The sequence below is a fragment of the Octodon degus genome, unplaced genomic scaffold (genome assembly GCF_000260255.1).
Source record: "Octodon degus isolate 3935 unplaced genomic scaffold, OctDeg1.0 scaffold00130, whole genome shotgun sequence".
Taxonomy (NCBI): domain Eukaryota; kingdom Metazoa; phylum Chordata; class Mammalia; order Rodentia; family Octodontidae; genus Octodon; species Octodon degus.
In genome coordinates, this window is record NW_004524706.1 from 6,190,390 (window position 1) to 6,207,871 (window position 17,482).

The 17,482-nt window shown below is 42.7% G+C and overlaps 1 pseudogene; it reads right to left on the bottom strand.

Annotated features, from left to right (window-relative positions):
• Window positions 1-10,652: 10,652 nt before the first annotated feature.
• Window positions 10,653-10,822, bottom strand: LOC101585253 (annotated as a pseudogene).
• Window positions 10,823-17,482: the final 6,660 nt, after the last annotated feature.

The window sequence follows — 17,482 nt, forward strand, 5'->3', positions numbered from 1 at the left end:
CACTCAGGAGGCAGAAGCAGGAGGATAACTACAAGTTCAGAGTGAGTTCAGGGCCAGCCTGAACTGCATACTGAGACCATTTTTCAAAAACAAAAGCTAAACAAATAAAAACCCAAAAGAAAATGATTTATCTCTAAGAAGAAAGGAAACTCTAAAACATATTACAGCTTGGATGCGCCCTGATGCATTCCACTAAATAAACAAGGCAGTCACAGAAAGACAGAGACTGAACTATCTAAAGTAGTCAAATTCATAAGAACATAAGAAGAACCGTTGTTGCCAGGGGCTGGGGATCAGGGAAGTGAGAGGCGCTGAAGGAAGAATTTCAGTTTTGTGAGATGAAAATATCCTGGAGGGTAGTTGCACACGGTGGTTATGCTTAACACGACCGAACTGTGCACTTCAATATGGTACAATAGCAAACATTATGTCACCTGCTTTTTACCAAAACAAGATGTCCTAGCACTGCAGATCAATCAGTCAATCAATCAATCAATCAAACTAGATGTCAAATGCTGTTAAATAAAGAAAAAACAATGCAACCAAGATTCACAGGCTTGACACTACCATACACTATCAAGAAACTATTTGGACTTCCGAACTGCTGGTTGACAAGCTTTTGCAACTCCATTTGCAAATTTGATTTCTACCAGTATTTTACTTATAACTATTTTCTCAGGCTAATGGTTTGAACATATAATTGATAGCAATCATTCCCATTTGGGTACCTCTATACTATTGGATAGCCCTAGAAATATTCTGTTAGAATTTATTTCTTTGTTTCCAAGAAAAATCATTTAAAAAAATCTTTTTCAAAATAAAAATAAAATGTAATATTGTAAACCTATGAAAAGAAAATCTAAATCATCTCCCCTCTTGCTATCTAACAGCTGTTTTCCTTTTATATATTTATACTTTCAGGCTTGATCAAAGACAGGCACTTTTTTTTTCCAGAACCGGGGATTGAACTTCTGCCCTTGCGCTTGCCAGGGAAGTGCTTATTCCACTGAGCCATCTCCCCGGCCCCCAGACAGGCACATTTGTACACCCACAGTAATCACAGTACACAATTATTATGTGTACAATCCTTTTATCCTTTGCTATTGTGCTATAGAAATGTTTCAAAATTTTTTACATTGCTATCAAAATTACTATTTTTAAAAAGCTGCATACTAAGCATTCTTCCACTGAGTGGACACCCGCAATGAGCTTAGCCATCCTCTTAGAGAAGAAAACTAAGAGACAAGAGTTGGCTATCAGCATAGTCAACCTTCCCACATTCAAGAAAAGCATTATAATGATTTTAACAATCAATATATCAAGAGCTCCACAAACTTTTCTTCTTAAAAACAGCCTGGCTCTATTTCCTTAGTTTTGCTTCCTGCTAAGTGGTCTTTCCTGTTCTGCTAATATGGATATTTAAACCACTCTTGATATCCTCATCATTTTAAAGATGATTGCTGGAGGTACAAACTGTGAGACATCCCCAGAGCTGGAAGGCCAGCTTATGGAGTTAGCTTATTGTTCCCCAGCTGAGGAAGCCTCCAAACCTATTTGCTGAACACCCCTTTCAACCTGGTCATCCTTTCTTTGTCTGAATCTTACCAGCCCATATAAAGCCAAGAAGGCCGTGGAGTCAAGGATAGTTTTGTCTAAACCTTTCTGTGACATTCATCCAAATGGCAGCAACAACATGTTTCTGTTTAAATCACACATATGACAACATTTGAGTGCTTCTGTTGGTGATTCTTCAACTTCCTTGGGTTCTGGATAACTTTTCGAACCAAAGGACTCATTTGAAAGCAAAGCTTACTTGGCTATTTATTCATTTTGACATTAAGGGTAGCTTTTGTTCATCTGTTAGGAAGTTTTAGCTTACACTGGCCCCTCTGCCTGGAACATTTCCCTTCAGCCTCCTTCCCGGGACCTATTCCTGCTCATCTCTCACATCTCTATTCAAAATGTCACTCTTGTAGGAAAGTGACACTTGGATTCCCAACTAAATTTCCACAATTGTGTGTCCCCATGGTTTCTCCAACTTTCCCTTAATCACATTTATCTGCTCTGAACCCTGTAAATCTCCCTTTCTATGTGCAGCCTCCATGAGACTATGGCTAGGCTGCTCACTCACTGTACCCGGTGTTCATGAACTAATTGTTATCAGCGACAGCAAAGGAGAAGAAAAGAGGGACCAAAAGGCTTTTATGAGCATCAGCGTGGCCCACTGCCCAACAATGGGGAAAAAGTAGCAATTTTAGCAGTCACTATTTCAAGGACTTCATTGTAATTTTTCTCTCAAAAGTCTGGGTCTGTCTCCTTCAGTTTTGCTTCCTGTCCTTATTCTTTTAAAATGCATAGATGTTTAACAAATCTATTCCTATATTTATTTATTACATTTGTCTTTTCTTAGAAGACTATACAGTCTTATTCTCTTTTTTGTGTGTGTCCTGGGAATTGAACTCAGGACCTTGTGCTTGCCAGGCAGGCACTTGCACCACTGAGCTATATCCTCATTTCTACTATACTGTCCTAGAGAATAAAGTTTCTCTACTTCCCATTTGTATTACCAACAGCACTTAGAAGAGAACACATAAAAAATAAATATGAGTTACTTTGTCTTCAGATTCACATGAAATGTCAAGAGACTCCAAAATCACCAAAACAATCTAAAAAGAGAATGAATTTAGAGGTCTCACATTTCCTTTTGTGTGTGTGTGTGTGTGTGTGTGTGTGTGTGTGTGTGCATGTGTTTGGGTGTGTGTATGCAAGGTCTCACTACACAGCTCAGACTTGTAGTTATTCTCCTGTTTTCAGCCTCCCTAGTGCTGGGATTACAGGTATGTGACATCACACCTGGACTCCATCACCAGCTCAGTGTGCCTGGGAGGCGGGGCTAGCTTGGCAGGTGGTGCTAGGGATTGAACCCTGGCCCCCGCACTTGCTTAAGCAACATATTTCCTGTTTATAGAACTTACTACAAAGTTATACTAATCAAAACAGCATGGTACTGGCAGAAACAGACATATAAACCAACGGAATAAAACATCCCCCAAACAAATCATCATCTACATGGTCAAATAATTTTCAACAAGGTCACTAAAACATTCAGTGGGCAATGACAGTCTTTTCAACAAATGGAGTTGGGTGTTTTGCATTACAGATCCATATGCAAAAGAATGAATTGGGATGCTTACCTCACACTATACACAAAAATAGCTCCAAATAAATCAAAGAGCTCACTATAAAACTCTTAGATAAAAATAAAAGACAAAAGATCAGAATATTAGTTATGCAATGATTTCTAGGATATGAAACCAAGAGCAGACTATAAAAGAAAAAATAAATAAGCTAAACTTCATCAAAATGTAAAGCTTAACCAGGCACGGTGATACATAACTGTAATGCCAGCCACCCAGGAGACTGAAACAAGAGGATTGCAAATTTGAGGCCAGCCTGGTAACTTATTGGTAGTAAAGCTTGTTTCTAAATAAAACTGAAGAGGGGCTGGGGAGATGGCTCAGTAGAATAAGTGCTTACCTGTCATGCACAAGGGACTGAGTTCAATCCCTGGTTCTGGAAAAAAAAAACACTGAAGAAATAAAAAAGACTGAGCATATAGCTCACGGTACAGCATTTGCATAGCACACAGAACTCCTGAGTTCAATGCTTTGGATCTTAAGTAAATAAGCAAAATTCCTCTGTATCAAAAGATACAACCAGAAGAATGAAAAGACAGCCTACACGGGGGAGATGGCTCAGTGGAATAAGCGCTTCCCTTGCAAGCGCAAGGGCCTGAGTTCAATCCCCAGTTCCGAAAAAAAAAAAAAAAAAAAAAAAGCTCCTATTTAGGAGCCAGGGAGATGGCTCAGTAGAATAAGCACTTGCTTGGCAAGTGCAAGGGCCTGAGTTCAATCCCTGGTTCCACCAAAAAAAAAAAAAAAAAAAATTAGGGTGGTGAATGTAAGCAAGAGACAGGAAAAGGAATATTGTGGGACTGTCCTGCTTCAAGGTTGTATATGGTGAGATTTTTGGACTTATGTGCAAACATGAAAAGCATAGAATTCTTTATCCTATTTTTAAAATATAATCTAATTTTTAAATGTTTTTTTATCATATTATGTAGGGACTTAAAGTTCAACATATCATTACTTGATGAAAAATACCTGTTCCTTATTATGCCTAAGATGTTTGAAATGCAATGAGATAGTGAGGTTAAGCTTGATAGCCTAAATCGTTTGATAATAACAATAAGCTTGTCTTCTGGATGGTTAACAGCCTAAGTTTGCAGCCCAAAATTAGAGAAAAAGGAGGGCTACAAGGAAAGCCAACTTTTTGGCCCTAGCCTTCTAAGGTCAATTAAGACTCAGGACATATGAGAACTTGTACTGTAACGTCATGTACCTTGGTAGTGTCCCAAATTTTCTGATCAAGAAGATTATGGGGCCAAAGAGGAAAGTGATCGATGATGTAGAGTGGGCCTAAGGAGAGTCACATGGAGAGAAAACATTCTCTCAGGCTTTCACAGAGAGCACATTGGCCAAGCAATGGCCATGACTCATCCACATGGCTGACACTGGCAAAGGTTCTACAGTCTGAGGTACAGGATTTCAGGATAAATCCTGAGGGGATTTCACTGACCTTCTCAGACCAAAAAGCTACAACTCTTGTTGCATAGGTCCTGCTTTACCTTGGTCTTAACCATCCAGTAGAAAAATATGAAGATGAAATATAGGAAGTAAAGCCATGTTGTTATGTTGAGCTGTGGGGGACTCAGGTCAATAATTTCTGACATTGCCAGTTAAACAGAAGACCCATTGCTATTATGGGCTACTGGACTCTTTTAGAATATTTTGCTGAGTTTACACACCTATAATATTCAATAACGGAACTTTAAAAAAATGGGATATAACTATGAATGTCCATTTTGTATCTGTGTATTCAAAGTGGTTGGGATAGATATACAGTTGTATTCTCTTAATGAATAGAATGATTTTTTCTAATGGTGTTTGTAAGTAGGATCGCAAGTCTGCATCTTGTACAGCAATTAACCAGGAAGAAGAATATATGCAGTGTATTATTTGTTGAAACTGTACTCTCGATTTGATTTGAAACTGTCTCATTGCTATATGTTTATCAATAAAACTTTGAAAAAAAAGATAGCCTACAAAATAAGAAAAAATATTTGTGATTTATGAATCCCATAGTTAATATACAGACTAGTAAAAAAATTCCTATAACTAAGCAAACAAACAAAATAACATGATTAAAAAATGAGCAGGGGCCAGGGAGATGGCTCAGTGGAATAAATGCTTCCCTGGCAAGCGCAAGGGCCTGAGTTCAATCCCTGGTTCCATAAATAAATAAATAAATAAAATAAAAAATGAGCAAAGGATTGAATAGACATTTCTCCAAAGAAACTTTACAAATGACCAATAAGCATATGAAAGAAAATGCAGCATCACTAATTATGCAGAAGTGTATGTTAAAATTAACAATGAAATACTACCTCATATCCAGTAGGATGGCTATTATTAAAACAAACAAATTGTTGGTGAAAAGATAGAGAAATTGTACAATACTGATGGAAATGTAAAAGGGTGCAGCCAGTACAGATGACAATATATTGATTCTCCCTCCATGTTAATTCTAAACATAGAATTAGCATGCTTGGTAACTGACCCAGCAATGTCACTTCTGGCTGTCCACCTGAAAGAACTGAAAGCAAGGTCTCACACAGATATTTGCATGCTCATGTTCATAGCAACATTATTTCCAATAATGTAAAGGTAGAAGCAAACCAACTGTCCATCAGTGGGTGGACGGATAAACAAAATGTACATTCAGTCCTAGACAGGAAGGAGATTTTTGACACATGTTAAAACATGGATGTATCTTGAGAATACCATGTTAAATAATCAATGATAAATGGATGAGTATTACATGATTCCATTTATAGGAAGCACCCAGAACACTCAGATTTATAAAAATAGTAGTCTGCTTGCGTGAGGCTTAAGAGAAGGGAAGATGGCAAGAGGCTTAACAGATACAAAGTTTCATGATTTACAAAATGAACAGAATTCTAGGGATAGATGGTGGTGATATTTAAAATAGTTAAGATGATCAATTTTATATTATGCTATCTTATCTCAGTTAAAATATTGGTCCCTTTCCCTGCTGTTCATATCAAACATGAACCCCCTCCCAGCCTACAATGGCAGTTTGCATGTAGCATTCATCAGTTAAGTGTGAAGTGAATGAATGTCCAGATTCTAGAATTTGAAGACATCTTAGAAGTTATTTGGTTGAATGCTCTGTACTGTGGATGAGTGCCTTTTACAGCTCTCTAGGTGGCAGGATGCTCCCACCCTCTCAAAGCATGTCACCTCACTGTCATACACTCCTTCATTACAGAATTCTATTCTAAGCCAGAATATCACCTTACTGGATTGTGCTTCCATCCCTTGTGATCCTAGCTAGCTCTGCCTCTCGGATCCAAAGGGAACAGACCACATTTATAGCTCATCTGACCACCCTCATGCAGTGAAAGAGCTTTGTGCATTAGAAAGGTCAAACCCCAACCCAAACATGTCTGTTCCTGCAGAAAGATACTCCTTTTGGAGTTAGACCATATTAAGATGCATTCAAAGGAATACCCAGTACTGATTCCTTCCAGAAACTTACCAATGACTAAAACATGGAGGCAACAAAGGCACCTCATGGTGGCTACTTGGGGGACAGGACTCTGATCACTGAAAAAAGGGAACTATTTAGTCTGAGAAGATGTCTCCAAGCAAGACAGTCTCTCTCTCTCTCTCTCTCTCTCTCTCTCTCTCTCTCTCTCTCTGGCTGGTCAGCCCTCCCAGGGTATGGGACTGGCCTGGCATGTGGTGCCTGGGATCGAACTGTGGTCCCTGCACTTGCCTAAGTTTGCCTAAGCAGGAACTTGAGAATACTGAGCTATCTCACCAGCCCCCCCCCCACTGCCTGTCTTGAGGAGTTGTCTATGGAAGAGGAAGTCATCTAAAGAAGAACAAGAACAAGAACAACAAGAACAAGAATAAAAACAAGAACAAGGAAAACAAGATGAAGAAAAAGAAGAAGAACAAAAAGAAGTAGTCATCTTGTTCTGAGTATAGTTTCACAGGTATAAAAGATTTCAGCTCAATTCTAAGGAATGACACTTGGGCTACTCCAATTCACAAAAATCTATAGAGGCACAAGTGACATATAGTAGGTGCTAGTAAATTGTAGTACCCTTTATTATCAGGTCCCAGGTTGAATTATACTACTTGTTGAGTTCAGACAATAAATACACACAGACACACACACATAGACACACACACACACACACACACACACACACACACACACACACACCACATTCCGCACTGGGCATTTTGGCGCTCACATGGGATGTACTAGAAATGTTTCTGTGCACATGGCACAGTTAGTTCAAATCTCCAGAAAGGAAAACCATCACTACTGACAAAGGGTTATGCAAAGCCCTTTGGTTCTGGGTGCTGCTCACTCAGAAACACACTGAGATCGCTCTCTCGCTGCTGGAATGCATAATGGTCCTACCCTGGCTCCTCCCGTGGCTGATATCCACGGACCTTTTATGTCTTGGCGAGGATGTCTATGTATTTTTGCAGGGACTGTCCGAATTTCTGATTCAAACCTGATCTCAGCCTCTTAGGCTTTCTCTTTCCTTTAATTTTTTTGTTGATGGTCAAGGTTTCTGCTACCTCCCAGGGCAACCCATGGTGCTGAAAAATGCCCATGCCCAAGGGGAACTAAATCTCAGCCTGGAGTAGATCTTGTCAATCTGATTTTTAAGCAATGGAGGAGGTCTGAAAACAAAGCTCATGGAGGCATCACTGCCATCCGTATCCAGGCTGATGCAGAGATCAAGTGAGAAGGAGGAAAGGGTCTTCTGCCTGTGAGCACACTGGCAGACTCAGAGGACAGAGAGGTATTTAAAGTGAACTGGAACAAACCTGCAACATCAGGTGCGTTCTGCCTTCAAAAATAGCTGCCAGTTAGAAAGGGTTATTTACATATTGATTTCATGCTAACTTTGTAATGGAATGTGCTGCCTGCCTGCCTGAGACCTAACAACTGTCATCATAATTTTTTCTAAAAATACAGGCAGAGAAAAACACTCAGTGAACCCTCCACTGGAAAGTGGCTGCAAAAGACCCTCATCCCAAACCTACTCAACCATGGCCAAGGATGGGAATACTCAACAAGCACCACCCAGGAACTCACAGCTACAGCCAGCCTGTTCTTCCAACCAGCCTGCACTTTTTTATTTTCTTTTATTCCTTCTAGAAAACCTGTCTTGATCTAAGGTAAGGGAAGATACCTCTCTTGTCTAGAGCAACCATTGTGGAAACTCCAGTTGGCCCTTACCAGAAACCATGGATCAGAAAGGCGTTCAAGGGCCCACCTGGCTCCATCCGGCGCATATTTTCGCCACCTATGCTCCTGAGCTTTCCTTACCAAGGATCCCCACTTCCCTGGCCTCCTTCCTAGCAGCCAGCTTCTGGCGTTTCTTACTTGGGCTCTTTCTGAACCTTCCTCTCCACCCCGGTTTCTCTCTGTGGATCCTACAGAGCTGCTCCTTGGCAGTTCTGTCATCGCTCCCCGGTACAGTATTAGCAATTTAAATGCCTCTTTGCCAGGCCTGATGGAGCTGATTCGGTTGTGATCCTGGGCATATGGATGGCATATTTGCTGTGAGCTAGGTGAGACGAGTCCCAGAAGGACCGCCGGCAGCTCCACCACCGCCTTCCCCACCGGTGCCGCGCGCTGCCGGGCTGGCGGCCGCAAGCAGCGAAACTGGCCAGAGCCGGCGTTAACCACTGCCCACTTTGTCTCCAGCTGGGCCCCCGCTGCTAGGAACAAGTCTTTCATTCACGAGCGGGAGCTTGTTAGGCCAACTTCGGCCTCTAAAGCCACTTAATTAAATTGTGGAAAGTTGTTTGGCCCCTGTGGGAAATTTGCCTACAAAGGCGCAGGGTCTTGCGCGCCCTCCACGCAGGAGCCCCACAATAAAACCGCGTCCCCGCGCTCTAGTCCGGCCCTGCACTGCCCCTCGGCTCTCAGCGCCCCCCTCCATCTCTGAGGCTGCCAAAGCGGCGCCCCCTCATTAGAGGGCGTTTGTTAGGGGTTGTTTTCCCAGAGATTCACTGACGGGCCTTTCATTCCTCCCTCGGCAATCAAGGGCGGCAAGTGCAGGCTGAGAGCCCTCCAGGGCCTGATTGCTGAAAGAATTTCCAAAAGGAAAGAGTGTAAACAGGTACATTGAAAAAAGCCTCTTTTGAACAATTATGTAAACATTCCAAACACTATTTGAAAACTTTCACAGTGGAACTGTCAAGTCGGAGCATTCTTGTTTAATTGCGCGGCACAATGGTTGCTCTGGGCTACTCTACTTCCTGCAGACCTAGCTCAGAGAGAGCGAGCTACCGACTGCCAGAGAGGCCTTGAAAGAAGTCACATGGAGCTTCCTGGGTGTTCTTACCCACCCCCACCCCTTCCAGAAGTACACCCAGAGCAAGGGTGATGTGTCCTTTCTTTGGGCTGGATTTCCCCAGGGACTGGTTGTGCTCTACACGCAGGGTTGGTTAATAATCCTGGATGCAAGATGCGACTAGATTTACTGCGGAAACTTCTGTGTCATTGGAAGGTTTTCTTCAAAGCGCTGCTAAATGATCATTTGAGATACCAAGCAAAATTGTTGGCAACATTTGTTTCCCTATGGGAATGCTCCTGGTTTGCCTTTCCAACTCTCCTCTTCTGACTTTAGCTTCCTATCTGGGTTTCTTCCTCCTTTTCCTTGAAGCTCAGGGTCTCCTGATTCACTAATGTATCCAGCAATGACCCTGATTGCATTACTAGAGGCTGGAAGAGCTTAGGCTGCACAGGCAATGCATAATCTCATATTTCATGAGGACACAGAGGTTGCAGGTATTTTTTTCATGCATGTTCTTTGGATCAGTTTAGCCAGTCTCCAGATACTTGGAGTCCTTGCAGCTTGTAATCACTAAGCCTTGCAAGGGGCTTCAGGATAGGAACTGCCCTTCTGGTGAGTGGGGCATGGTCTGTTTTTATTTTTTTCCTAAGATCTATTTCTTAAATGCCAGAAGGGTGGAGGATGAGGGAAAAGTCTAAGGACAAGCCTACAAACAAGAAGAGACTGGTACATTAATACAGTGAAGTCTTAGAAATGTGTGATATGAGGACCATGTGGATACATGGTAATATTTATGATAACAAAGTAAAAAAATCGAGCCACAAAATCATATTTGCACTACATTGGAAAATAGAGAAAATACTTGTGCATGTGGCAAAGAACTAGAAAGGACCATACCAGAATAAAAGTACTTGTTCTAAGCCTATCTTTTTTTTTTTGCCACGAGATGTGTTTTATTTTCATTTAACATACAAATAATTTTCTATAATATCCCAGGGCAAACCGGAGAATTTGGCAGTCCGATTGGGGGAGGTCCCCTCAGAGACCCACGGGCCGGTGGCATCGGCGCGGAATGCCCGGGTTCACAGTGCAGCTTGTGGCTCGTGTCCATCTTGCAAGTGGCTCTTCCTCCACATCATGACTGGGGGGTTTCGGAGATGACGGGGGCGGGGAATTGTCTGGGCTCTTAAGAAATCTCACTCCGCTTTTCCTGCTCAATGGTCTCTTTGGTCGGCAGGGTGATCTTCTCCTGCGTCTCCGTCTTCTTCAGCTTGGCCTTATCGAAGCTGGCGATTTCCCCCATGTCTGGTTTGTCTGCCATTTTCTTAAAACAATCCGAAAGCGTTTCGCTCCGAGCCCGAGCTCCTGGTGCTCCCACTCGCGTTGCTGCAGCAAGAGACCTCCAAGCCTATCTTTAATGTCACTGCAGTATGTTGTCAAGGCAAGGTCTGAGAATGCCAGAAAACACCCTTGTACATATAAGGTTGGACATAAATCATCGCCCGAGTAACCTCCAGAGAGTTGTACACACCAGCCTGAAGCACTAAGCATCCTTACCAAGAATTTGGTTCAGAGTTTCAGAGTAGATTCCTCGAGTCTGAAGAGGAACTAAGGCTTGCCTGCTTGCAGAGTCCCCTGGAGACAGTCACAGAATCACAACTACAAGGTAAATCATAGCTGTGGTTGGTAGAAATGGTCATCTTAACATGATCAGTTGGAAAGTAAGGGCCAGAGAGAAAAATCACTTCTCTCCAACCCAGAAGGCTCCCTAGAGACAAAAGGGTGGAAAGTGTCTAAGTAGGATGATTTTATAGGCTTATTTAATTTGACTATAGTCAGTCTCTGTGCATTCATTCTGTGCTCAGGCCTATGCTGCATGCTAAGCATGTGAAGCTATAGGATAATTTTGATACCAACAAGCTATATTGCAAACAAGATTATAACCAGCATCTTTCAAAATGCATGTGAGCCAATTGAATTTTGACAAGGGTGTCAACACAACTCAACAGGGAAAATAATAATCTTTTCAGGAAGTGATACTGAGACAACTGAATGAATGGACCCCTACCTCACACCATATGCAAATATCTCAAGATGAATCAGAGTCATAAATTAAAGAACTAAAACAAAAGAAGTTTTAGAATAAGACATAGGTGTAACTCTTTATGATCTTGGATTAAGCTTCTTAACTATGATATTAAAAAAAAGAGGGAAAAAAATAGACTCATTCAAAATTAAAAGCTTTTGCCCTTTGAAAAGCCCTACCAAGAAAGCAAAAAGTGGTCAACAGAATGGGAAAAATATTTGCAAGTCATATATCTGTCAAGGGTATTCAGAATGTATAAGAAACTTTTACAATACAACAATAAAAAAGACAAATAGACCAATGAAAAAATCAGAAAAGAATGTGAGTAGACATCTATCCAAGGAAAATGCAAAATGGCCAAGAAGCAAATGAAAGCATGCCCGATATCTTTAGGAAATGTAAATCAAAACCACAGTAGGTATGGCTTCACATCAACCAAGATGATTATAGTGCGTGTGTGTACACATATGTACATATGGATGAATGTGTGTATGTATTTTGGCTATAATTTTTTAAAAAGAAAAAAAAGGACAAACCATGAAAAATGCCGATAATGATATAGAGGAACAGAGATCTTTATACATTCTTGATGAAAACTGAAAACGATACAGCCATTGTGGAAAAAACCACTTGGCAGGTTCTCAAAATATGAAACACAAAGTTAACATGTCACCAGGATATTGCACTCAAGAGAACTGAAGACATATGTCTACACAAAACTTGTATATGAATATTCATAGCAGCATCATTCCTAATTGCCACAAAAGAAAAAGAACCTAAATGTCCATCAACTACTGAATCAATGCACAAAGTGTGGTATACCCATACAATGAGACATTACTCAGCCATAAAAAAGGCAGAAAGTACTAATTAATGTTATAGACAAAACACAATAGGTCATATATTGTATAATTCCATTTATTATCAAATGTCCAGAATGGGCAAATCCAGAGAGATATAAGATAGATTAGTGGCTCCTAGGGGCTGAGGAAGAGGAGGAGGAGAAGGAAGAGGAGGAGGAAGAGGAGGAGAAGGAGGAGGAGGAGGAAGAGGAGGAGGAGGAATGCAAAGTGGCTCTAAAGAGTACACAGTTGCCGTGGTAAGGTGAGGATTTTCTGGAGTTAGGTAGTAATGGTGGCTGCATCACTTTATGACTTGTTAAAATCCACTGGATTGTATGGATAATACATGAATTTTACCTCAGATGTTGGCTTTATTGACTTGTTCAGGTGTATGTGTGTGTGTGTGTGTGTGTGTGTACTTATTCCATGAGTGTGAAGGTTCTGCACACCGTGAAGCAGCACCCACGGTGCAATCGCTGTCGCAGGAGCTAAGGCACAGGGTACTGCATGGAAGTCCCTAATGCTGCCCTTCTGATTCCCAAGACCCCTGTAGCCTCCATGGTAACAGCTCTCTAGGATGCAGCGGCTGGGAGCTGACCCCGGGACCCATGCACCTACACAGGCCTCCAGGAGCTGCGGCACAAGCATTTTGGTTCTGCTGAGCCCTTTTAGGAGGGATGGATAAAGAAATGAGAAACCTGACACAGTTTGGGAGGCCAATGGCATTGCCACTGGAAAAAAGTACAGGGCTTAGTACTCCCAGAGACTCCCCCGCTCAATACACACCCATTTTCTTCCCATTTCTTTCATCTGATTGGGGCTGACTATGCCTTGAGATCCTGAGGAAAGGGTCTGCCTCTAGTTCTGTGGCTATGGGATAGCAATAAAAACAAGCTACTCCCTGCTGGAAAAGAGGCCCTGTATCCCAGGACAGGCCTGCTGTGTGCCTGGCTTGTGGCCACAGGCCACTGGGTCTGGTTTCCCACTGCTTCTAGGCTAGGAGTGCACCCCTGCCCCACTGAACCCCAGAGTCATGTCCCTGGTTCTCACTCAAGTTTAAAATTGGACTCTGGCCCTCTGAACAAGTTGTCATGGCAGAATCCAGAATAGAATTAGCATTTCAGATCATCCAAGAGGCTCATCTAACTTTGACCATAGTCTTCTAGAGTCTAACCTGGGCTACCCAATGATCAGAGAATAGCCTGGTTTTAGATCATCCCCACATTAAAATAATCTTGTGGCCAAAGTGGTAGCACATGCCTATAATCTTAGAATTCTGGGAAGCTGAGGCAAGAGGATCACAAGTTTGAGCCCAGACCAGCTTAGTCCAGATAACTTAGTGACACCCATCCCACAAATAAAAAAGACCAGGATTATAGTTCAGGGTGAAGGTCCTGGGTCCAGTCTCCAGTATGGCAAAGATGGGAGAGATAACCTCCTGAGGTCGGAGGCGAGGCCTTTATACCTGTTCTTTTCTTTGACCACAGCAGTCCTCCCTGTAGTCAAAGACCAGCTCCTTCACTTGATTTAGTTCTTTACTCAAATTCAGCCTCCTAATAGAATTCTCTAACCATGCTTGTAAGATAGAAGCATTACATTCTATCCTTGTGCTCTGCCTTCTGTTTCTTTCTTTCCGTGCCTTTCATCTGTAACCCTTTCAGAATAGAGGCTCCAGGAGGCTTGGACTGTCTATTCACTGACATATCCTCAACTCCTAAGGCCAGGGGTCTCCCAAGTAGCTCAGCAGACTAAAGCGCCTGCTTAGGCAGAGCATAGTGACCAGGATTCGATCCTTAGTGTGCTGTACCAGCCCCACCCCGCCCCCTGGGGCTCGCTGAGACTGGGCAATTGAGACTGGGTGATTGAGACTGGGCGTGGTGGCATGCGCCTGTAATCCCAGTGCTTGGAAAGCTAAAAACAGGAGAATCACTACAAGTCTGATCTATGTAGTGAGTCCCTGTAGCACCTGACTGATGCTTACTATGCTTATCATAAGTGAATGAATGAATGAATGAATGAATGAATGAATGGGTGACAGAATGCTTTATCTTGTTTGAGTTTAACAGTCCCATGAAAGACATTATGGACTTCATCATAGCTCTGAGAAATGTACAGCATAGGAGAAGAAATTATTCATTCATGTTTATGGTGAATTGAGTGTGGAAAGGGGACTTGGAGCATCTCAGGGTCCTCTACAGGACCTCAGAGCCATCCGTTCTGCTCGGTGTTGGGATCACGGTTCTGGCTTATGGAGGAGCAGAGAGCCAAAGCCAGCTGGGGTGTGTTGGCCTGAAGCAGAGCAGGAACTGAGGGACTGCTGGGAAGACCCAACCACAGCGAAGTCAGATTTCTTAGCACAATATGCCTGCCCGACAGGCCCTGAGACTGCCTTCCATCTATGATAACCATGCCCTCAGCTGAAGATTCCTGTGAATGTACTGGGACTACCCCATCTCTTACTGGTTCTTGCATAGCTTAAAGTCTCCAGAAATTCATGAAGGCAAAAACCTGTGCCTAGACCAGCTTCATACCATAGAGGAAGGATGCAGGTGCTGGGCACCTGAGAGAGGCATTGGAGTATCAGGTATGAAGTACATCATTCACTATCATCCCACATGGCTGGGCTCTGCCTTCATTAGGAGAGAAGAAGTGGCATGGTAGAAACAGGGCCGGGGTGGGGGTTTTGCTGGAGCTCAGTTCCAGCACTTAGGAGCTCCAGAATGAACAAGCCTAATTCATCCTCTAAGCTCTTATTTTCTCAACCATTAAATGGAACTAACAGATCCCATTTTGCAGGGATACTGGGAGGATTTTGGGGACTTGAGCATTGGCAATGTGATGTGTCTGAGTGCTGGACATTGTGTGCATGAGATAAGTCTAGGAATTCACTTGAATAATGAGACAAAGGAAATGAACCAATGAGAACTGAGAACACCCAGTCTCCATGCCTCAATTTTCCCATCTTATAAGTGGGGTTAATGATAGTACCTTTCACACAGAATTGGGCTAAACTGCAATGTATATAAAGTGCTTGGAACCTTGCCTGGAGCATGGGAAATTCTTTGTAAGGATTAGCTATTATTGTTGTTGCTATTATTAGGACTGTCATATCAACATTATATTCTATAAATAATAAAATAGCAGCCATGAGACGTTGACACATGCACTCCTGCTTAGGCAGTGTCGGCGCTCCATCCCACAGCGGCTCTCCACACTGGGGCCCCTCTCGGGCGAGAATGACTAGCTCATCATACGAGCTCCTTCCCTGAACATCTGAGCCAAAAACCGCTCTTGGTTCTGACACGTAAAAAGCATTTAAGGGGTAAAATATTATATTGCATTATTGCATTTCCTTAACAAGAAGAGTTTGCTGATTTATGTCTCTATGCGAATCAGCCAGGAAATAGGAAGCTGTGAAATAATTGCTTTAATAAAAATTAACTCCCCATGAGTTGTCCAACTTAGGAATGCCAGTGATCCCCATAGGAAGGGACAAATGTCTGCACCCACAGGTGGCTTTTACGTATGGGAGAAAGACAGACACACACTCTGCGCATCAGAGGGGACTGCTAGGACCAGAGCTGCAGATCTAAGGAAGCAGGTTGGGGTTCAGTATTACAAAGCTCTTTCCACCAAAATAGCTGTCCAGAAATGTAATAGCCCTACTCCGGAGCAAGGGTGCTGCCTGTCACCAGCTGTGGTCGGATGGAGGCTCGTGATACAGAGGAGGTTGGTACACTGGCTAAAGGCCTGAGTTACATGACTTCCAAGGCTCCCATTCTAGGTTTCAAGGGCTCTCTAAGCCTGGACTGCTGAGGAGAGCAGGAAGTCATACTAGCCTGAATCTCAAACCATGACTATATATCCAGCAAGCCAGAGGTGTTCAGTAGCTGCCTTTGACCACCATTGCACTGTCGGGGAACTATAAAGACTTCATTCCTTCTGCTTCTGTTGTTGGGCTCATAGCCTTATCTCGCTCCCTTAAGAAGCCTTCTATAACCAGCACACTCTACGTATCCACTACTCTCTGCAAATGAGGCTAGTGGAAAGAGCTATGCTAATGTTGCTCAGCGGAGCTAGTTACAGTCTCTTTATCCCACAAACACTGATTGAACATCTTTTCTTTCAGGCATTGTGTGGGGTGCTGGTGATACTGACTGAGGCAGGTAAGATACTTACTGTCTCTGCCCTCAGAAACATATAGAATGGTGTCACATTCACACAAATTAATTGAACCCAGTGAAACAGTGGCAGATCAAAGGTGTCCTGAGGAGGATTGTCCAGCCTACACTGGAAAGGACTCCTGGAGGAGGTGAACCAGGCTCAGTCTCAAAGGCCTCTAAGCTAGACCAATGCTGCCCAGTGGAATGTTCTGGAACATTAGAAATGACCTGTTAATATGGCATCTGGTAGCCATTTGTGTGTATTGAAATGTGACTAGGGTGAAAATGAGAGAGGCAAAAAGAAATCTGGAAGATCAGCACCACAGAACCAAGGAGAGAGGTCAAGGAGGAGCAGTCCAGGCTGTCAAATGCCCTCTGAACAGAGCAAAGGGGACAGTGAACTGGACAACTGAAAATGACGACAACAACAACAAAAGCAGTGGAGATTGGAAGTCTTAATAGCCATGTGAATTTGCAGTTCAGACGTGTTCTCCAAGATATCCTGGAGACCTAGAGCCCTGTAGCTTTCAAGTTGGGTTTTTTTTTTTTTTTGGCGAAACCGGGGATTGAACTCAGGCCCTTGCACTTGCCAGGGAAGCACTTATTCTACTGAGTCATCTCCCCGGCCCCCAGCCTTCAAGTTTTGAACATTTTGGAGTTACAAATGCCTTTGATAATCTAATGAAATCTATGCCTACTTTCTCTAGAAAAATTCACCTACAAATAAAATGATGCATTTCATCTCAAAGACCCTCTTTCTTGCTGGGTTCTTGCCGTAGATAACCTGAATCCTAATAAACCGGATGCCCAAATCAAAACCTTTAACTCCTCCATCCCTGAGGCCCTATAGCCTCAGCTCTAACCTCCTTCATTCACATTTCTGGACTTATTGTTCTGCCACCTGTCAATCAAT